Source organism: Mastigoproctus giganteus, chromosome 1 (genome assembly GCF_048544385.1).
Source record: "Mastigoproctus giganteus isolate SK-2022 chromosome 1, ASM4854438v1, whole genome shotgun sequence".
Taxonomy (NCBI): Eukaryota; Metazoa; Arthropoda; class Arachnida; order Uropygi; family Thelyphonidae; genus Mastigoproctus; species Mastigoproctus giganteus.
Genome location: NC_143575.1, coordinates 89,524,897 through 89,548,966, shown reverse-complemented (window position 1 = coordinate 89,548,966; position 24,070 = coordinate 89,524,897). Strand labels below are relative to the sequence as shown.

The following is a 24,070-nucleotide window of genomic DNA, read 5'->3' as shown; positions in this document are numbered from 1 at the left end:
GGGGTTACATTTGCACATCTCCAGTCTATGGGTACCTCCCCTGAGTCCAAAGAAGCTCTCATAATTATGGCTAGGGGTTTGCATACTTCCTTTGCTGCCTCCTTTAATATAACTGGATAGATCCCATCCACCCCAGGTGCCTTTTTTATGTTTATCCTCAACAATCTCTCCTCCACTTTCCTCTCAGTTATTACAAAATCATCCAGCTCACTGCCAATGTTTACTTTACCTACATCATTCTCCTTCCTGAATAACTCCTCATGCGTGAATGTAGATGCAAAATACTCGTTTAGATTGTTAGCCACCTGAGCAGGATCCTCAACTGTTGAACCATCAATATCCAGTGGACCAATCTGATTCATCCCTTTCCTTCTCGAGTTCAAGTATGTAAAGAACTCCTTTCTGTTTTTCTTTGCATCCTTTGCCAAGGATTTTTCGTAGTCTGCCTTTGCCTGCCTAATCTCCTTTGTGACTTGGTTACAGACCAACTTATATCTATCATAGGCTTCCATGTCACCCATTAATTTGTATGTATCCCATGCATTTTTCTTCTCTGCCACATGTCTCATTAGTCCATCTGACAACCTTTTAGGCCTAAACCTTGAACAATATTTCTTAGTTGGTATGTAAAGCCTGGTAGCCACCAAGATTAGTTCCTTGAATGCTTCCCATTTTGAGTTTGCTGTTGGTAACATCATCAGTTGGTCCCACTGTATAGAATTTAAATACTGTCTCAGACCATCATAGTCGCCTTTACGAAAACAAAAACCCTTCCCTTTACCTCTGATGGTAGTTACCTCCTTGAGTAAATCCCACTTCAACACACTGTGATCACTGCCACCTAGTGGTTCATTTCTCTGCAGGTTCTTAATGCATGAAGAATCACTACTGATAATCAGATCAAGAGTATTGCTCCCTCTGGTTGCCTCACGAACATGCTGATGTAGAAAACAATCATCCAATAAATCCTTGCTAGTGTGCGAGTGACCAACCCACAAATTCCAGTCAATATCTGGGAAATTAAAATCCCCCATTATAAGACTCTCTGATTTACTGGCCCACTCTATTTCCCTGTACAATATATTATTATACTCATCAGAGTCATTAGGCCTATAGCACACTCCTACTCTCAATTTTGATTTCCCTATGCTTATGTCACACCAAACTGACTCGACACTGCCCTGTCCATCGATGTCAACTGGCTTCACTTCCTTTGACTTTATGTGTTTCTTAATTAATAGCATAACCCCTCCTCCCCTCCTGTCCTGTCTATCCTTTCTATATACATTGTATTCCCCAAATTCCAGTTCCGCATTACTTATATCTGTGTGACACCACGTCTCTGATATCCCAACAATATCTGCCTTTGATGTTTTGAGCAATACCTCAAATTAATCAAATTTATTTACCAAACTCCTAGCATTGGTGTACACGCAGGTATACATGCACCTGTTTCTATTCTTAGCTACCCTAACACAACCCATGTGTTTACTTGTAACGCAATGACTACCAGCAGTCTCTGAAATATCCTGCATCTTGTTTTTCAGACTTCTGCTCATTTGAATAGAAGCAGTGCAAGAATCACTTCCACCTCTGCCAGTGGCTACTGTTAATCTATTAGTCCTTGTATCCCCCCCCAACTAGCAGTTTTCCGACCCACCTAACACTGCCTCGACAGCATCAGCAAAAATTCTTGCACCCTTTCTATTTAAGTGTATCCCATCCCTGTAGAAGCAATCTCTCCTGTTAACAAGTACAGTCCAGGCTGAAAAAAATTCTACCCCTTGAGCCTTGCACAATCTTTCCAGGGCCGAATTGATCGACAAGACTCTCATCATATACTCCCTCCTATCGTGTCTGGGCAGAATTGCAGACACTTTCAATTTCAACCCTAATTCTCGGCTTTTGTTCAACAGTGACCTGTACTTGCTAAGTAATTCCGCCGGTCTCCTACTCTTAATATCATTAGTGCCAACGTGTACAACTATATCACCTTTTGTGCCCTTAAAAGATGATATCCGCTCTACAACGTCATCAACCTTTGCCCCTGGCAGACATACCCTGGTCCTATTCCACCTATCCTTTTTACAAAGCATGTTCCCCGTTTCCCTGACAATAGAGTCACCAACAACTACTAGTTCCTGTGGGACCAGCGCATTCTGCCTAGGGGGCTGCCCCTGTGTTGCCTGATGATCAAGTGCAAGCTCTGGCGTTGATGTGGGCAGCTGAGAGCTTGATGGGCCCCTCAATTTATTTCCTTCGAGGGCATCCACCCTGTCCTTCAAGGTCTCATAAAGGCCCATAACAACGCTGAGTTGTCGCCTGATTTCCTTGCACTCCTTACATCGTGCACACACAAAGACATCCCCCTTGGCAGTATCATGTCCCGTACCCGACTGCTCCGCAAACATTCTGTGCCTATCTGAGAATAAGTAACATTAGTCTTCTCCTTAGGTGAAGCGTTACTTATTTGAAATAGTGCAATATCATGGCAACTTGTTGTGAAGGTATTCACAATATGAGATATCACTTAAAACGATGCCGCCTTATATTCTGTTTATTCAGAAATGGCTGTGTATTAATGATGCTATTGCACTTAATATATATAAGTAATATTTAATGGTATTTTGTATATAACTTGTTAAAATAGTGTTAATAGCGTAATATTGAAAATAATATTAGTTTCTTTTATAGATTGTTTCTTATTGTTTGATAATAATTTTAATTTATTGTTAACACTTCATTCCACATGAATTAACAGATCAATTTACTTTATTAAATCCTAAATGAGGAATGTGCAGCCCAACAGAAGTGTAATTGATGCCTGCATTGCTTCTATTGGGATTGTAATCCCCCTCTCCTTTGCTTTTCTGGGGGAGTGGATTATATCACATGTCCTTTCTATACAATGTGTACGAAAAAAAAAAAAAAAAAAAAGGGCAGATGTGACAGGAGAGCAGGAAGAGTTATAGACTTCAGTAAACCTTTTGTTACTGTTACACATGTGCACAACTGCTATATAAATTCGAGTCAAGTTTCATGTGATGTCACCCAGAAATAGAGGATGACAAGTTTCATTACAAGACATGCAATGCATTTAGGAAGGTGAGAAGAAAAGATGGGGTCATGTTTCATATCAAAAGCAACTTGAGTGCAACAAGAGCTTTTACAGACTCAAAAGTTATGCATGTCAACATGGAATCTGTGTGGCATGAATTTGTTGGAAGCACAGGTATAACTGAGAGAGGGAATAATCTACAGACCAGAAGAATGTGAAGAATATGGTTTGGTTTTGGTTTTGGTTTTTTTTTTTTTTATTTATTTATTTTAGGAGCATTAGCAACTAAGGCCATATTGCTCCGGGGATATGCGGTGGTCATTCCCTGACCTTTCCGCATCCTCCGTATTTGTTGGTCATGGGCTCGTACCCCAGTCTAATCAAGAAGCGTGTGCTACGCACTGCTACTCCTGCCCACCTGGCTACAGAGGCACCGAGTGAAGAATATGAAAGAGTCCACATGCAGAAGGAATGGGCAAGCACATGAAGGTCTTAATTATGGATGATTTCAATTTGTCCCTAACTGAGAGGGAAACTCCATGGGGAACATCACAGGGAACAAAATTTTTAATCAACTAGATGATTATTATTTGTACCAGCACATTAGACAAAATACTAGGGGTAAGAATATTTCAGATCTGATCATTACTCACAAATCAGATGACATTATAGGGCTTACAATACTGGAACCATTAGCAGGAAGTAATCACACAGTTGTTACTTGGAAGATGAAGAAAGATGTTGCAGTTGCTACTGGTAAATGCACAGGTTTCAATTTCAGGAAATGGGGCTATGACAGTTTAAGACGCTACATAGCATCTAACAACTGGGCAGGTTGCAGAGGGAGGGTGAATATATTAGAATTATGGAAACCTTTAAAGCAAGTCAGCGAAACAATGAACACATATATACCAGTAAGAACCATTAGCAGGAAGTAATCACACAGTTGTTACTTGGAAGATGAAGAAAGATGTTGCAGTTGCTACTGGTAAATGCACAGGTTTCAATTTCAGGAAATGGGGCTATGACAGTTTAAGACGCTACATAGCATCTAACAACTGGGCAGGTTGCAGAGGGAGGGTGAATATATTAGAATTATGGAAACCTTTAAAGCAAGTCAGCGAAACAATGAACACATATATACCAGTAAGAACCATTAGCAGGAAGTAATCACACAGTTGTTACTTGGAAGATGAAGAAAGATGTTGCAGTTGCTACTGGTAAATGCACAGGTTTCAATTTCAGGAAATGGGGCTATGACAGTTTAAGACGCTACATAGCATCTAACAACTGGGCAGGTTGCAGAGGGAGGGTGAATATATTAGAATTATGGAAACCTTTAAAGCAAGTCAGCGAAACAATGAACACATATATACCAGTAAGAAAATAAAACACAAGGAGAAGGATACCAAGCTGGATGAATACAGAGCAGGCGAGTTTAACAGAGCAGAAATGGATGGTACGGAAAAGTTATGGAGCAACAAAAAAGTACTAATGCTTACAAGAACTACAAGTTGATCTGTAACAGTAAGAAAGAAACAGAACAGGCAAGGCTGAGATATGAGAAATCACTGGCAAAGAGAGCAAATAATGAGAACAAAGACTTTTTCACATATGTGAATACAAAGAGGAAGAAAACAAATCAGATAAGATCATTGTGTAAGTGGTGCAGGGAAGCCTCAGATAACCCAGATGATGTTGTTGATGAAATGAACAGGTAATTTGCATCAATCTTTACTGATGAAAGACCCCTCATGTTGAGGAGAGGATGTTTGAATGAAGCTGAGACATATGAAATTGGAAATTCTGAAATTACAGATGACTGTATATTAGAAAAACTTTCAAGTCTATATATAAGGCAAGTAAGGTGCCTCAAGCTATTGGCATATATCCAGTGATTTTGAAAGAAGTGACTATAGAATGAACTGAACCATTAAGATTAACTATGAGGGCATCACCAGACTTGGGAGAGATTTCTATGGACTGAAGATGTGCCAATGTATCACCAATACCTAAATGCGGCTCTAAGAGCAAAGTGAGTAATTACAGGCTGGTCAGTCTGATTTTCAGGGTTGTGAAAATCTTGGAAGCAATAATTAAGAGTGCAATTTGGGTACATTTAGATATATAGAAATGGCATTCTGAAGAACAGACAACACAGCTAAGGGAAAATTAAGTTTAACTAACCAGGTAGGCTATTTTGATAGAGTCACTCATGAAATGGATGCAAAAAAAGAATTAGTTGTTTGCTTGTTTTCAGTTCAGCATGAGAGGTTACTGTACAACCTGGAACATGTTGGAATCACAAGGAAAATCCTTAGATGGATTGCAGGATTGCTGCAGGGCAGGAGGCAGAGGGTTGTGATTAATGGATATTCTTCATATTGGTATAACTTCAGAAGTAGGGTCCCTCAAGGATCAGTTCTTGGACCACAGATGTTTCTGATTTTCGTATGCAACATCACCAAGAGATAGACGGACAGATGCCAAAATTTGCAGACGATGTAAAGATTTTAGGAGAATGGTTAATGACTAGTGCCAAGCAGCACTTCTTCTTCAGGGTGACTTTAAAACAGGCTTCAAAGATGGTCAGAAAAGTGGCAGCTATGTTTAAATTCAGAAAAATGCAAGGTCTTACACTTGAAAAACAGCAGTCCAATAAAACTTACAACTCTGGTAGAGTAGAATTAAAAACAGTGGAAGAAGAAATCAGGGCATTACAATATGAGCAGATATGAAGTTCTGAGGTGTAGATAAGCGACCAGGAAAGCCCATGGTGTCCTATCTGTGATTTATTGAATAGCCTGTAAAGGCAAGGAGTCATAATCCCACTGTATAACACAATCGTAAGACTGTGTTATACAGTGTACAGGTATGAAAACCTTACCTAAAAATAAAAAAAATAAAAACACATTGGGTTACTTTAAAGAGTTTAACCACAGGCGATGCATGGTGAGATTTTCAAAATGGTGACAGTATGAGGAAAGTTTCTGATTAAATGGAATACAGAGCTTGGCAACCAGATACCTGACGGGATATGACTGGAGTCTATAAGGCTCTCAGATAGGATAGTAAAATGGATGTAGGTGAAATTTTTGCTGTTATAAATGATTCCAGAACTGCTCATAAATTCAAATTTCAGACTGCACTGCTCATAAATTCAAATTTCAGACTGGATTGTAGGATGTCATTTAGCCAGTGTGTTGTTCATTACTAGAACAAGTTACTTCATGGGCAGTTGAGGCTGACAGCTTGGAAAAATCCAAGGCCAACTGGATAGTTACCTAAATGAGTCAAATTACATAATTAGTGTATTTTCTTATCTATTTTTTATATATTTTATTTTTTTTGTATCTTTCTTAATATTTTTATTATTTTTGATTTATTTATTATTTTTATTATTTATCTTTTTATTTTCCTAATTTTGGAGCCCATACCTTCTTTTTGATAGGTGTGCGTATGTGTGTGTGTGTAAAATACACTTTAGAAAATAAACAATTTTTTAATTAATAAATGGCTTTTTTGCATATGACACAGTGAGTTAAGTAAAAATTAATGTAATAATATGAGGTTAAACAAATTATAATTAATAGCATAGAAAAAACAGAAAGAATATAAAATAAATAATCATAAACTAGAGTACATATTAATGGTTATGATTATTTATTTATTTATATTCTTTCTATTTTTTTCTATGCTATTAGTTATAATTCATTTAAATTCATATTATTACATTTATTTTTACTTAACTCACTGTGTCATATACAAAAGAGCCATTTATTGATTAAAAATTATTTATCTATACATAAAAGAATATTTTGCTTTTTCACGCATACACTTTTTGCTTTCTGCAAGGTGGGGCTAACTGCTATTGAGTCATACTACAACAAAGTGATTGACAGGTCTGTTTCAAGGCAAGGGTAACTGCTATTGCGTCATACTACAAAGTTATTGACAGGTCTGTCTCAAAGACACTTTTATGAACTCTTAATTTCTTACAGTCTTTAAATTTTTCTATATATAAAAGAATATTTAGCTGCTTTTAATTTTTACAATTCTACATGTCTCAAGGCAACGATTCAATTTTTTTCAAAAGTTTCTTCAGCTATTAGCAATGATGTTAATAACGGCAGTAATAGAAAAGAGAAAGATTGTATCAGAAAGGCTGAGAAGAAAAGAAATGATCTTGAGTATGAAACAGCACTTAAAAATCCTAATATCGAAAAAAAAAAAAAAACAGTCATTATTGAAAAATATGAAAATAAGTTAGAGGCTTCACAATTAAGAAAGGAAAGATACGAAAAATGAAAGACTATGAGTAGTGGAAATAAGGAAGAAATGTTTGGTTTGTGAAAAATTTTATCAAACATTATCTAAGGTTGGTGTTGACTTAACATCACCATGTTTTTCACGTGGACAATTGAAGGCAGCCAAAAATCTCTTTGTATTAATGGAAAACAAATCAAAAATGCTGAAGAATGGGATGTGGGGGGATTCCCCTCACTAAAAAAATTAAAATATAAAAACGTATAACCAAGGTTTGTGTGACATAAGGCAGAAGGGAACAAAGTGACCTTCTGACTTGTTCTCTAAAAGTGCATTTTATTTTACTACCCCAGCTCAGCTATAGCTGCTTAGCATGGGTCAGAATGCAATTCCCATATGTTCTACATATTTTCAAAACCATTCCACATCTTATCCATTCTTTTGTTCTCATATAAAGCCCTCCTAGGCCTTTGCCCACTTCACCCTACGGTTCTTTACACTGAGGCAGGTGCACTGGTGTCTCACTGTACTGAAACTGTAACTTGTCACCTTCCTGCACCCATAAATTCTAAAAATTCTTATGCTGTGTATGTGTACACACACACACACACACACACACACACACACACACACACACACACACACACACACACACACACACACACAAAAATATATATATGGAATATTTCAATGAAAATGCAGTTTTAGGCTATTTGTTGTGTGGACATTTTCTGTCATATTTGGGCTGAAAGTTTTGAATTCAATGTTCAAATGGGACTATGTATTACTATTTAGACTTTATGATTTCGAAACTAATCAATTGCTTTTTTTTCTCAATGGGAAAATTGTTCATCATCCTCAGTTTTGCCTAAAAACATCATTGATGTACTTCTAAAATGAGCACAAACTGATTTTATTTGATGAAAAAAAGAAAACAGTTGTATCTGATGTCACTTTTTGATAGGTGTTTATCTATGTTGAACAGTTAGCCATCATGTCACCTTTTGAAAACAATCACAAATGAAACAATCACAAATTTCCTACAACATAATTATTTTTCAAAAAATAATTATGTTGTGGGAAACAGCAATTTCATGAAACAGAAGTTCTATTCAAACAGATAACAAACATTCCATCTCATACAATTGTATTTGTCTTGGTCTAATGGATTTTGTTAAACTCTGAGTTGTTCCTGCTATAAAAGTTGCTTTTATTTTCTCTGCATTCTTTCTAATTGTTCTCAGCTTTGCCTCATTTAGGTCTGTAGCACACACAATATCACATGTTCTTTCATTCCGTGCAAAGCGTTTCACAATTTTGTATTTTTTGAAAATATTATATTTTTCTCTCTGAACCTGCAGTATCTTCGCCAGCACGCTTCCTTTTCACACTTTTTTCATGTATTTTCCTCATTTTTAGGGAATAATGCTATCAACTTCTACAATGACAGATGGAAGTTTGTTCCAGTAATCAACCACCTGCTGGCTAAAGGCAAACTTCCGCAAATCTATCCTACAACTGTCTTTCCTCAATTTGAATTTATGCCCTCTCAGGTGATTATTCTGAACAAGAGGAAGAATCCCATCAACATTGAGCATGCTCAAATACAGTATAAAAAGAACAAAAACAAGGAGGCATGCTTGATACACACAAACAAAGCAGCATGCATGTAGCAACTGACTAAACAATACAGTAAGTGTTGCATTCAGCTGGTATGATTCTGCCGCGTTTGACTGCCATTTCTTGTAAACGCAAAGCCGAATTGTGCATAAGCATATTCGGTTTCTGTTACATGCGACATCGTGCCCCCTTTTTTAAATCGTGTATGATCGAATTCGTGTAGTGTAAATAGGTGTTATACGAGAAATGACTGTACTGAAATATCCATTCCCATATCATTTATCTCCATTCTCTTTATTTGATGAGAATTAGTTTATTATTGCATAGTCGATTGTTTTCCTTCAAATTATATTTCATGAAACAGCTGTTTACCATTTCAGAAATTTTTTTTAAAATAAATTTATTTTCAATGTTATTTCGTTTGTCATTATTATTATTTTTTTTTATGAAAACACCAAACGAGAAGTATTAGAACCTACAGTACTTAGCATAGTTTACAGGTTGAGAAGATGAAAGAAAATACTTGTTGGTATTAGACTTGAATATCTATAGACTGCAATTTTCAGGAAATACGTATGAAGGATAGTTTTTCCAGAAAATGGAAGTTGAATGAATAAATGAGTAAGAAGAAAAGTTGGTTCTTTGAGTTTGAAGTTGGACAGTAAAAGGTTGTTGACTTGTTGTGCCACGTGTTTAGATTGCTTTGAAAGACAGAGCGGAAATTACAGAATCCAATTCAAAATCTATACTATCTAAAGTATCAGATATAAGTACCTATAGAAAAGGCATGGAGCAGAAACAGAACGTCTATGAGATAGAGAGTGGAGAGACTCTCTTAGAGATGAATCATTAATTAACCTAACTGCCATCTTTTGAATGGAATCTAGAAGCCTGAGAGAGCCTGTCAATTGAAGAAGGTCATTAATATACAAGAGGAAAAGAACTGAACCTTGGGGGACACCAGCATTGGTGTAGAAGTTAGAAGACAGAGAATCATCTACCATCACCCTCATTGAGCGATTAGAGAGAAAACTGGATATCCAATTACAAAAAACAGTTGGCAAACCATAAGGCAGAAGCTTATTTAGAAGACTTTTATGCCAAACACAATCAAAAGCCAATGAAATTCCAAGAGCAATTGTCTGGGTTTCACCAAACTTTTCCACTGAATTTGTCCATAGATGGGTAACATGAGCCAAAATATCACAAGTGGATCAACACTGATGGAATCCATACTGGTGATCACTGATCTGATGGAAGGTTTCTAGATAGTTTAAGAGTTGCCGGTTAATTGATTTCTCCATTACTTTATAAAGAGTAGAAGTAATTGCAATGTGACGATAATTAGATGGGAGGGATTTGTCATCCTTTTTAGGAAATAACTGGATATGAGCAGAAGGGACATCACATTTGGAACAAGAAAGTGAAAACAACAGCTACGAACCGGTGTAAGCAAGTTCAGGAGCACAGGTTTTCAAAACAAGTGGAGAAATACCATTAGGACCTTTCTTTTATCATTGTAATTTGTCATTTTCAAGACGACATGTGACACAACTGCCTTGTGCAGCTAGCTGTCCGATACAGCTAAATCTGCCCATCGAAAAGTGATAATCAGAAACAACCATTGTTCCTTTATTTTTTTTTCTTCAGATAAAATTAGTCTGATCATTTCAGATGTACATCAATTTTTTCAGATTACAACAAGTGCATCAATTTTTTCAGATTACAACACGAACAGTGAACAAATTTTCCATTGAGAAATTAACAGTTGATAAAGCAAAATTTAAATTTATAAATTATAAAATTTAAGCAATAATAGTTAATCCAATTTAAACATCAAACTCGAAAATTTCGGTTCAATTATGACAAATGTCCTGACGACAGATAGCCTAAACCTACAAATAAGCAAGATAGACCTTGGTGTGATTTTATTGTATATTTTATAGTGTGTATATATTTATATATATATATATATATATATATATATACAGTTGAACTTTGTTATAACGAGCATCAAGGGATGGACAAAATTTTCTCATTATAACCATTAGTCACTATATCAGTGATGAGTTAAATCTACCTCCTATTTTTTTTAACTTGATAAAAAGATAGATTCAAAAAACAAAAGAAATATCAGAGAGAAAAAAAATAATAGTAGCAAAGGCACTCTCCGACTTACGTAATACTCAATTTATATAAATCGATTTATGTTAAGTTTTTGCCGGCTGGTAAAAACTGAAAAAAAATATGGAAACGTATTTTGCATCCCATAGGAATAAATGGAGGTATTGTGAAAATGTCGTAATGTGAACCGAACAACACACTGTTTTTTTGTTAATTCATTCCAAGACCTCGGAATTTGAAATGATCACTATATAACTAAGCAACTAAACTATTTATCTCTCTAAAAGTTCATATTTATATTGAAAATTGCAGTACACTTTCATCATTATCATATGTTTGGTTATAAGAATCAATTTTGAATGAATTTGTGATATTTTTCTAAAGCATGTTTCTGGAGGAAATCACCATAAAACAATAAAAGCAGTTTCAGTTTACTGGATTAGTGCAATCTATTATAAACTGGTAAGATGTACACTTGATACAGATGTAGGAGAGGAAAGGAAAAAACTGACTCGAGTAAATAATACAAAGGTCTTTGAGATAACAGAAGAGGAGAAAAGGCAGTATTTACTGGAACTTAAGAACAAGTATGAGCTTCTGCAGACTGCTCAGGACCAAGATATCGACGAGGAATATTACAACTTTCTGAAAGTGATAAAGCCCAAGAAACCTATAGGGAAAAAGAAATCCAAAGAAGAAAAAATTAGTCAAGAAACACTTGTCATGATGAACCGAAGACGACAAATGAAGAGCAAGAAAAACAATGACTGGGAGAAAATTGAGTATACTGAGTTATGCAAAGCCATTAGAAAGAGACTCAGAGAGGACATAAGAAGATTTAACACAAGAAAAGTAGAACAAGCATTAAGGGAAAACAAAGGATTTAAATCAGCAACCATGAGCAGTAATACAGAAAGACAAATGATACTGAAACTGAAGAATAGCGATGGTGTACTTATAAAAAGCAGAGAAGGCATAATTCAAATAGCAGAAGACTACTATAGAGAATTATACAAGAAGCGAGGGAATGATGCCAGCAGTGGGGAAGATGGATTGCAAAGTAGCAACACATACGACATACCCAATATTCTTCCTGATGAGGTAGAACATGCATTGAAGAAAATGAAGAATCAGAAAGCCCCAGGGGAAGATGAAGTTACTGTAGAGTTGTTAAAATTGGAAGGAAGAGACATAACACAAAAACTGGCAAGGCTCTTCACAAAGTGCATTAGAAAAGGTGTGACGCCTAAGCAGTGGAATAATGCAATCATAGTTTTGCTGCATAAGAAAGGAGATAAATCAGAAATTGGAAATTATAGACCAATTAGCTTGTTATCCCACATCTACAAGTTGTTCACAAGGGTCATTACTAACAGATTAGAAAGATTACTTGATGAGAATCACCCGAAAGAGCAAGCTGGCTTTAGGACAGGATTCTCAACTATGGATCACCTTCACATAATATCACAGCTAATGGAGAAAGCAAATGAATATAAAACACCATTATGCCTGGTATTTGTGGATTATGAAAAGGCATTTGACTCCATGCTGCATAAGGTAATGTTTCGGGCACTGGAAAGACAAGGCACAGATACCCCATATATTATGATTTTGAAGAAAATATATGAGAGTGCTACCTCCTTTATTAGACTAGACAAAGACAGTAGGAAATTTAAAATTGAGAAAGGAGTTCGACAAGGAGACACAATATCTCCGAAGTTGTTTACTGCTGCCCTTGAGGAAGCTTTCAGAAGATTAGACTGGTCGCAGAAAGGAGTCAATGTGAACAGAGAGTACCTAAACCATTTACGATTTGCAGATGACATTGTGGTCATAAGCCACGATCTCAAAGAATTAGAGGGAAATCTTAATCAGTTATGCACAGTTAGTAAGGATTTTGGACTAAAGATGAATATGGCTAAAACAAAAGTAATGATGAACAAGTATGCCACAGAAAGGGAAATAATGATTGAAGGAGCAGTAATTGAAAAGGTGGAGTCATATACTTATCTGGGACAAGTTATTAGCTGTAATAATGATAAATGGCTGGAAGTCAAGAGAAGAATAAATTTTGGATGGATAGCATTCAGGAAATATAGTCACATACTGAAGAGCAATATCCCAGTTTGTCTGAAACATAAAATAATGAACCAATGTATACTCCCCACCATGACTTATGGAAGTGAAACTTGGGCACTCACCAAAAGAATGGAAGAGAAGTTGAGAATGACACAGCGAAGAATGGAATGAATTATATTGGGAATCAGACTGTTAGATAAGAAGAGAAACACATGGATTAGGCAGCAAACTCAAGTAAAGGACATTCTTATCAAAACTAAAATGGTCTTGGGTAGGACACGTAGCTCAAAGACATGATGACAGATGGACTAAGAAAATAACAGAATGGTATCCAAGAGGAGCTAGAAAAAAACCTGGAAGACAAAGGTGGAGATGGATAGATGAAATTCATGAGTTTGTGGGTAGTAAATGGATGGCCAGTGCTCAAAACAGAAGGAACTGGAAAGTTGCTGGAGAGGCCTTCATCCTGCAGTGGATTGAAAATGGCTGATGCTGATGATGATAAACTGGTAGTAAAGTTGATTACTTACTGCATTTTCCATAATACCAATAACTGGAATTTTTTGGGTTTTTACGTTATTATGGTGAAATGTGTTTCCCCCTTTACTGAAAACTTCACTCAAAAAAAAAAAAAATAAATAAATTTTCATAATCTTCTCTTCATTCCTATTTACTTATTACAATGATAAAGGGAAAGTGACCAAAGGAAGTGGTGGCAGCACTAGGAAACAAAACAAAATTGATTTAGAAATAAAAATGAAAATGATTAAGAAGTACGAAGCAGGACAAAGTCTGTCATCCATTGCATTAGCAAGGGCACATGATGCAAGAAAGCAAGCTTATATAGCATCAGTCAAAAAAAAAAAAAAAAAAAAAATTATTTCACCAATCCCCTCACTCAAAATGTTTGTCAAGTTCTGCCTTGAATCTATTAAAACTATCAACTTCTACAATGACAGATGGAAGTTTGTTCTAGCAATCAACCACCCACTGGCTAAAGGCAAACTTCCGCACATCTATCCTACAACCTTCTTTCCTCAAATTGAATTTATGCCCTCTCAGGTGATTATTCTGCGCAAGAGGAAGAATCCCATCAGCATTGAGCATGCTCAAACCATTCAAGCCTTTATACACCTCAATCAGATCACCTCGCAGGTGCCTAGTTTCCAGACACTGTAATTTGCAAAACTTAAGCCTTTCTTCGTAAGAGCAACCTTTGTTCCATTCACTAACCTTGTTGCCCTTCTCTGTACCCGTTCCAACAGCTCTACATCCTTCTTAAAATGAGGCCTCCAGACCTGTATACAGTACTCAAGGTGTGGCCAGACCACTGCCTTATACAAGGGGATAATCACCTCCTTATGCCTGCTAGAAAAATTCCTGTATATCATTAACAAGACACCATGAGCTACTCTTGCAGACCATCTGCACTGCTCAAAAAACTTCATATCTGCACTGCTCATAAAACTTCATATTTGCCTGCACAATTACCCTCAGGTCCTTTTCGTTCTCTACCAATGTCAGTGTAGTACCACAGAGTTGATACGTTACTCTGGGGTTACTGATTCCCATATGTTGTAATTTACATTTGTCAACATTAAACTTCATTCGCCACCTCTCAGCCCATCTGCTCAACTTTTCTATATCCTGTTGCAGCAGTGTACTGTCATTAGTGTCCTTAACAACACTGCCAACCTTCGTATCATCTGCAAACTTGAATATTAAGCTTGATATACCATCATCAACATCATTTATAAATACAGAAAACAACAATGGACCCAACACTGAACCCTGAGGGACTCCACTAATAACATTAGTCCATGATGAGCAGAGTCCATGATGAGCAGTGTCCATTTTTTACCACTCTGTCTTTTCACTCTCAACCATTCCTTCATCCATAGCAATTTGCCTCCAATGCCACACTGCTCCAATCTGTGCAGCAGTCTTCCATGGGCAAACGTATCAAAAGCTTTTCTAAGATTTAAATATATGATATCAAAGTTATTCCCTGCATCCAGTTACTTTGTGACCACATCATAGTATCAAATCAAGTTGGTCAGGCAAGACCCTTAGCAAAACCATGTTATGTCGGAGCTATAACTGAAGTCTTCTCTAGATGATCCTGCAGTGCTTCTTTAACCAATGCCTCCATTAATTTGTGCCGGCCTTTGATCCTCCTTTGTGAATTGAGGTTACATTTGCCAATCTGCAGTCTATGGGTACCTCCCCTGAGTCCAAAGAAGCTCTCATAATTATGGCTAAGGGTTTGCTTACTTCCTTTGCTGCCTCCTTTAATATAACTGGATAGATCTCATCCAACCCGGGAGCCTTTTTTATGTATATCTTCAACAATTTCTCCTCCACTTTGCTCTCAGTCATTACAAAATCATCTAGCTCACTGCCAGAGTTTAACTCACCTCTGGCATTCCCCTCCCTGAATAACTCCTCATGTATGAATGTAGATGCGAAATACTCATTTAGTTTTTAGCCACCCGAGCAGGATCATCGACAGTTGAACCATCAATATCCAGTGGACCAATCTGATTCATCCCTTTTCTTCTAGAGTTTACATAGGTAAAGAACTCTTTGTTGCTTTTCTTTGCATCCTTTGCCAAAGATTTCTGATAATCTGCCTTCGCCTACCTAACCTCCTTTGTGACTTGGTTACAGACCAGCTTATATTTCTGACAGGCTTCAAAGTCACCCATTAATTTATATGTATCCCATGCATTTTTCTTCTCTGCCATATATCTCATTAGTAAATCTGACATTAATTTAGGTCTAAACCTTGAAGAATATTTCTTAGTTGGTATGTAAAGCCTAGTAGCTTCCAAGATAAATTCTTTGAATGCTTCCCATTTTGAATTTGCTATTGGTAACATCATCAGTTGGTCCCACCATATAGAATTTAAATACTTTTTATTTAAATATTTAAACCACTACTGATAATCATATCAAGAGTATTATTACTCCCTCTAGTTGCCTCCCAAACATGCTGATGTAGAAAACAATCATCCAATAAATCCACAAAAGCCTTGCTAGTATGTGAATGACCAACCCACAAATTCCAGTCAATATCTGTGAAATTAAAATCCCCCATTATAAGACTCTCTGATTTACTGGCCCACTCTTATTTCCCTGTAGAGTTTCTTATTATACTCATCAGAGTCATTAGGCCTATAGCACACTCCTACTCTCAATTTTGATTCCCGAATGCTTATGTCACACCAAACTGACTCGACACTGCACTGTCCAGCGATGTCGACTGGCTTCACTTCCTTGGATTTTATGTCTTTCTTAACTAATAGCATAACCCCTCCACCCTTCCTATCCTGTCTATCCTTCCTGTACACATTGTACTTCCCAAATTCCAGTTCTGCATTCCTTATATCTGTGTGACACCACATCTCTGATATCTCAACAATATCTGCCTTTGATGTTTTGAGCGATACCTCAAATTCATCAAATTTATTTACCAAACTCCTAGCACTGATGTATACGCAAGTATACATGCACCTGTTCCTATTCTTAGCTGCCCTGACACAACCCATGTGTTTACTTGTACTGCAATGACTCTCAGCAGTCTCTGAAGTACCCTGTATGTTGTTTTCCAGGCTGCTGCTCATTCCAATGGAAGCAGTGCAAAAATCACTTTCACCTCTGACAATGGCTACTGTTAATCTATTAGTCCGTGTATCCCTCCAATCTAGCAGTTTTCCGACCCACCTAACACTGCCTAGATAGTATCAGCAAATATTCTTGCACTCTTTCTATTTAAGTGTATCCCATCCCTGTAGAAGCAGTCTCTCCTCTTAACAATTACAGACCAGGTTGAAAAAAAATTCTACCCCTTGAGCCTTTTACAATCTTTCCAGGGCCAAACTGATTGACAACGCTCTCATCATATACTCCCTCCTCTCGTGTCTGGGCAGAATTGCAGACACTTTAAAATTCAAACCTAATTCACGGCTTTTTTTCAACAGTGACCTGTACTTGTTAAGTAATTCCGCTGGTCTTCTACTCTTAATATCATTAGTGCCAACGTGTACAACAATATCACCTTTTGTGCCCTTAAAAGATGATATCCGCTCTACAACGTTATCAACCTTTGCCCCTGGCAGACATACCCTGGTCCTGTTCCACCTATCCATTTTACATACCATGTTCCCCTGACAATAGAGTCACTAACAACTACTAGTTACTGTGGGACCAGTGCATTCTGCCTTGGGGGGTTGCCGCTGTGTTGTGTGATGATCAAGTGCAAGCTCTGGCGTTGATGTGGGCAGCTGAGAGCTTGATGGGCCCCTCAATTTAGATCCTTAGAGGGCATACACCCTCTCACATAGGCCAATAACAACGCTGAGTTGTCGCCTCATTTCCTCACACTCCTTACATCGCACGCACACACAAAGACAGCCCCTTGGCAATATCATGTCCCGTACCTGATTGCTCCATAAACATCAAGCAAGCAGTGCATTTTAAATGGCAGTGATTCAGAGGGCAACTCCCCCCCCTCAGTTCTTCCCTGAGCCACAGCACTCCATTTGGCTTGAGCCTTTTGCTTTGCTGCTCTGGTCTGAGTCATGATTTCAATTCAATTTCAATAAAGTTTCAATTTCAGTACAAAATTATAACCCTAAACTTGTATCTCAACGCAGTTATAACACTATACACTTGGTCGTCGACTTACGACCTATGCGACTTACGATTGGCCGCGACTAGGCGTAGAAACGAAGGTATGTACAGTATCGCTAAATAAAAGATGAAAACATTACTGTATTTAAAATGAAAAATAAAAGATGATAAAAATTTAAAAGATTATAAAAATAAATTATAAAGATGATAAAAAGATTAGAAAGGTTAAAAAATACTGTTAATAAATATATGGCCAACATACGACCAGATCGACTTATGACCTGTCAGTCAGAACAGAAGTCGGTCGTAAGTCGACGACCAACTGTATATCTTTTTTCAGTATCGAGTATTATCTTTGAGTTCCGTTATATAACTTCCGTATCAAGTTATGTATTAATTAATTATGTTAAGTTCGTATCTAAGTCGTTATATGTATTTAGTTAAAAAGTACAATTTAATTGACAGTGAAGTTTAACAAGATTAATAAATTTTACGGAGTAATTGATAATATTATATATTATACTATACTAAGCTAACACTATATAGTTCAGGACATAACGTTGTATCGTATAACAATGGCGGCAAGTTATGAACGGTAAATCTATGGACACAAAATATTAATTAACTTCCAAAATCTCGCTGTCTCAATTCAGAATAAACCAAGGATCTTGACTCTTCAAAAAACATCATATCATTCTGATATACTGGATACAGAATTTATTATGCTTTTAAAGAAGGGGAAAAGGGATTATGCTTTTAACTGTGAAGCATGTAAATTCAAGACAAGCATATCCATTAGATACACTGAATCAATGTGGAATGACATAAGTATTAGGAAAACAAAAAGGACAGTGAAGATATGTTACAGCTCATATGACTGTGAATAATGAATTTATTTATATATATGGTGGCCAGCAAGCAGACTGTCCTATGTCAAAGTTGTGCAAATTGTGAGTTAGTCACTCACCCAATAGCAGGACATTTCTAGATTTGATGGTTGAATATCAGCATGTCAGAATTGCCACAAGGGAAAAAATATTCTTGATGCGGTTATCAGTAAGAATTCATCCGATATTAAGAATCTTCATATAAAGGAAGTATGGCAAGCTGTGATCATAATTTATTAACATGAGATCTGTCTACTGTTAGGAAGAATGAACTACTATCAGGAGGAAATGAGGAGGGTTACATTTTCACAAGGGGGCATCACCAGACCTTTGACAAATTTGTTCAAGACTCAGTGTCAGCTGGGGAAAGTTGGAGGGTAGTGGGCACACTAAAAAAAAAAAAAAGTCTTCAGGAACAAACATACAGTAAACTTGAGTCAAGTGATGAGGGAAAAATCTACATTTACCTTGCTTTGTAAGCTTTAAATTCATAAGATGTCACCTTCCCAAAGTATAGCCAATATCAATCAACTCATGCTATGATATTGAATGGTTCGTTGATAATAAAACTGTGAAAATTCAAATTTCTCTATGTGATTAACTTTTATCTATGTTAAATTAATTATGTACGACACATAACTATTACCAGCACATCAAAGCAAAATAAATTTTTTAAAAAATGGAAAAAAGAGATGATAAACTATCTGGTTGTTGCCAAAGTTAAACCTCAACTTACAACCATTGTGCATGCAAACAAAGCTCATAAATTTTTAAAAAACCAAAAAAAAAAAACAGAATATTTTCATGAATGAAAAATTTTTGAATATTACATTTTACCACCGATCAAACTAAAGAATAACAAGTAATATAAAAAAAATTTTTTTAAAGTCAATTCCTACTTAGGTCAACAAAGAAAAATTTTATTTCAGTTACTTTTTATTAAATAATTACAATTAATATAAATATGTATATACATATGACAGAATCACAATATTAAGTGGCAAAATAGAAAGCGAATTTCCTTGCAATTTTCCATTTTCCTTTCTATATATGGTGTTGGACTATTATTTTTATTCACATGTTTCATTTTCCATTTTGTTCCCTCCTTGACTCAGACTAGAACCCAGAATGAAAAAAAGAATCTGAAAAAGAAATTTTTTTCCAGCGATCTACACGCTTCGCCACTGACGGTATTTATTCCTAAATTTATATCCTGCTAAATATCTTATATAAGAGAAATTTTTTTCTCCCATATAAAACTAAAATTAATTAATTAAATTTAATTAATGAATTAATATTTGAAAAAACTGTATTAACATCAAGTGTTATCCACTACAAGTTTAAAAAAATGTATTTGAACTTGAGTGGATGAATAACAAAAATTTATCAAAAAATTATTGATTTTCGCAAGAATTGAACTCACATTCTTCACCTTCACGTGAAAAATACTGAAATCCTTGCATTTTACCGATTGAGCTACTGCCTGTTGATTTCAATTTTATTCCTAAATTTATATCCTGCTAAATATCTTATATAAGAGAAATTTTTTTCTCCCATATAAAACTAAAATTAATTAATTAAATTTAATTAATGAATTAATATTTGAAAAAACTGTATTAACACCAAGTGTCATCCACTACAAGTTTAAAAAAAATTTATTTGAACTTGAGTGGATGAATAAAAAGTATTTTATTAACGATTGAAAATTTGAACAAGATATATAAATATATATAGGGAGAGTGTGAACTAATAGTAGGAATTGAAAAATTGTACTGTATTAACGTTAAATAAAAAACTAATTATAAAATGCTCTCCAATTAACTTAATTTTTTCACACTTTATTTTGGATAAATTTAAATTTATCCTGAGGAAAGCCAAAACCCAACTGGTTGGGCTATTATTCTTCATCACATTCCTTCAACTAATATGATTTTTTCTGTAAAATAATGCTTTTGATAATTTAATATCCATACTAAGAGTCCACTGTATACGGTTTTTTTTATGAAAGTTGTATCAATCCTTGAAAGATGCAGACCACATCAAGATATAGATACAGTGATCGCAGAATAAAAACCTCCGGATCAAGCTCAGCTGCTAAACCTTAGGTAGCCAATGTTTTCCTGTACCCTGCCAGATATTAAAATGTGTTGAAAATGTGTTAAAGGCGAGCTAGGGGTGGCTACAGAAGCTATAGGAATCATATCATATCTCTCTCTCTCTCTAGGTACTACTTGATTAGCACTTGGTGCCATCTTATGTTTTTGCTAACTACATAAAGAAAATTTATGCTAAGTGCTTGTAATAAAATAAAAAAAATTAAAACAAAATTAAAACAATTTTACATTTATAAAATAAATTTAATATAGGTTAATGAATAAACGTTTGGCATCACAAAATTGAAGTGGCAAGAAGCTCACTAGTACCCCTATTTACCTGAGTTCAGTTAAACAAAAAGGCAGTAAATACGAGATGGTAGAGTTCCTGTCATGATGAAACCTTGGTCGTAATTTCTGGTAATAAAAATGGAATTAAACTTTGTCAGTGCTTTTCAAACTTTCCTGATGCCGACACACTATATGCATGCTAAAAATAACTCGATACCCTTCAAATTCGGAGTTTTGTAATTATTTGACACCCTACCCCTTCTGTTTCTTTTATTTTTAAAGCTTAAAGAAGGCTATTAGAAACTGACTTGGCCAGTTTGATAGCTTTTAAAAAGAAAGAATCTATCCAGAGCACAATGACCTCCAATTATGAAGCCAGTGAAGAAACAAATGTTAATTCATGCATCAATCAATTATAACAATACAGGATGTCTCAAAAATATTGGTACAAACGTTTAGGAGAGGTAGGTAACATCTAAATGAATGTGAATCGCATAGAAACCCATAACCGGAAAAGTCACTGTAACTCAGTACATGGCGCTGTTCATCAGTTCACAAGAGGGAAAATTTCTGGTTTACTCATTAAAGCAGTAGTCACCACACGAAGAGCATGAATCGATATAAGAACTGTGAGCTGGCAGACATGCACCTAGTGTATGGATTAGCAGAGGGCAATGGACGAGCCGCTCAACGAATTTATGGAGAACGCTTCCCAGACAGACATGTACCAGACCACCATTTGTTTGTGCGTGTGCATCAAAATTTGTATGATTATGGGTCATTTATGGATCAGTGGTTTCTCCAAGAAAGTGTTCAAGACTTGAATTTTCCAGCCTATGTTTTGTTCATGGATGAGGCTTATTTCAATCGGGAAGGCTTATTTCAATCAGCACAATGCTCGTGTGTACACTCACGACAACCCACACAGTGTGCACCCCCATGCAGCACAACATCGCTTCGCAATAAATGTGGGCAGGTATGGTCAGTAACTGCTTAGTCGGCCCGTACCTGTTACCATCCCGATGATCTCCGCTAAATATAGGATCTTTCTTGAACAAGTTCTACCAGGGTTACTTGAAGATGTTCCAGCAAATGTGAGACGCAACATTTAGTTTCAACATGACGGGGCACCTGCCCATTATGGAAGGTGTGTTCCTGACCATTTGAACAGGCGTTTTGGGCGTCGATGGATTGGCCATGGTGGACTCGTTGCCTGGCCCCACGCTCACCTGATTTATCGAGCCTTGATTTCTTTCTGTGGGGGGGGGGAGCCCTCAAATCTATCGTGTATGAATCGCCTGTGGAGACGGAAATGGATCTCATGGCAAGACTCGTCTGCGCTCCTGCTACTGTCAAAGAAACTCCAGGTGTGTTCAACCGTGTCTGCCAATCCGTGCTGCGTTGGTGTCACACATGCATCGCGTCTCATGGTGGAACCTTCAAGCATCTGTTGTAACATCGTGAAATGCATCCATCTCGTACTCCATTGTTAATATTATGTCAAATAAATGTTTGCCACTAATTACTGTCTTGTGTCATTTCTGCTTCTTGTGCCTCTGCTACTACTTTCCCGTGACGTTTCTGGTTATGGGTTCCTATGTGATTCACATTCCTTTAGATGTTACCTACCTCCCCTAAATGTTTAGGGGAGGTAGGTAACCTCCCCAGCGTGTCTCAAAATATTTTTGAGACACTGTATATGCAGTGAAAGGAACTCAGAGGGGGAAAAAATGGTAATATGATGTAAAAATTTTGCGAAACTCTGTGGGTTATGAAGTGACACACATAAGACACAAACACAAATGAAAGCTTGGCTCTATGTGTTTAGCTTCATTTCCGATTTTTCAAACTAGTTGTATAATTTTTTATGTTATATCTCACATTATGTGATAGGCTATTAACAAGAACTGTCCATGTGCATGCCAATGTGCTACATGTCCACATGTAGCACAGTGCATGCCCACATGCTACATGTAGACCATCCCTGTGATAGACTAACCTATAAAATATTAGTTGTCAAACTGAACTTTTTAGTTAGGATGGTGACCATGTTTGTCAAGTCCTGGGCATTTCAATTGTTCAAAACACATTTTAAGTGCTTTCAACAGGACCAAACGGTAATTTTAACAAAACAAAAATCAAGGAAATTATTTTGGAAATTACTAAGCTAATTTTAATATCAACAAAAAGTTTTGTACATCAACCAAGGTATAGACCAAAATTAATTGATCAAAAAAACTGAATGGCCTCAGCGGTAGAGAAGACAGACACACAGAATGATTATAAATTATTAGGAAATCATGAATCCTAAAATAAATATAAATTGGCCTGTAATAAAGTTATTCCTGGACGAGGCACACTAAGGCAGATTATGGAATACCCTTGAACAAGTATCTTTGGATATGTGCCCAAGGAATTTTATTATTTTTTTTGTTTACATTAGCAGTAAAATGAAAGGAAAGGCATCTATCATGTTAGTTCAGTTGATATAAATAACAACATTAATTATCCAGAACTGTTGCTGATACACTGAATAAATATTTTTCATTCTAAAACGCTTTTAGAGCTTAAGCCTCAGGCTACCTAAAAATTTGACAACGTACAAGTGTGTGCAATAGTGTGTGCAACATGTTAATACGCAGCAAACACTAAATTAGCTAAACACGGCATCGTTTTAATTATATCTCGTATTGTGAATACAATCATGAGTTACCATGATATTGCACAACCTCGAATAACCAATGGAGAAGACTATTGTTACTTATTCTCAGCGGATATCACCTCCCAATAGTCTTCTCCATTGGTGAAGCATTACTTATTCAAGGTAGTGCAATATCATGGCAATTTGTTGTGAAGGTATTTACAATATGAAATATAACTAAAATGATGCCGTTTTTAACTAATTTAGAATTTGCTGCATACTAACATGCTGCTATTGCACAAACTTGTACGTTGTCATATTTTTCATTCATATTTGCACATGAGAAAGTTTTTAAATTTGACGATAATAGTAGCCT

At 36.2% G+C, this 24,070-nt stretch overlaps 1 protein-coding gene across 1 annotated transcript in view; it reads right to left on the bottom strand.

The window, feature by feature from the left end:
- Cul2 (cullin 2) overlaps positions 1-24,070 on the bottom strand; it is a 388,410-nt gene that overhangs the window by 277,602 nt on the left and 86,738 nt on the right. The window lies entirely within an intron of this gene.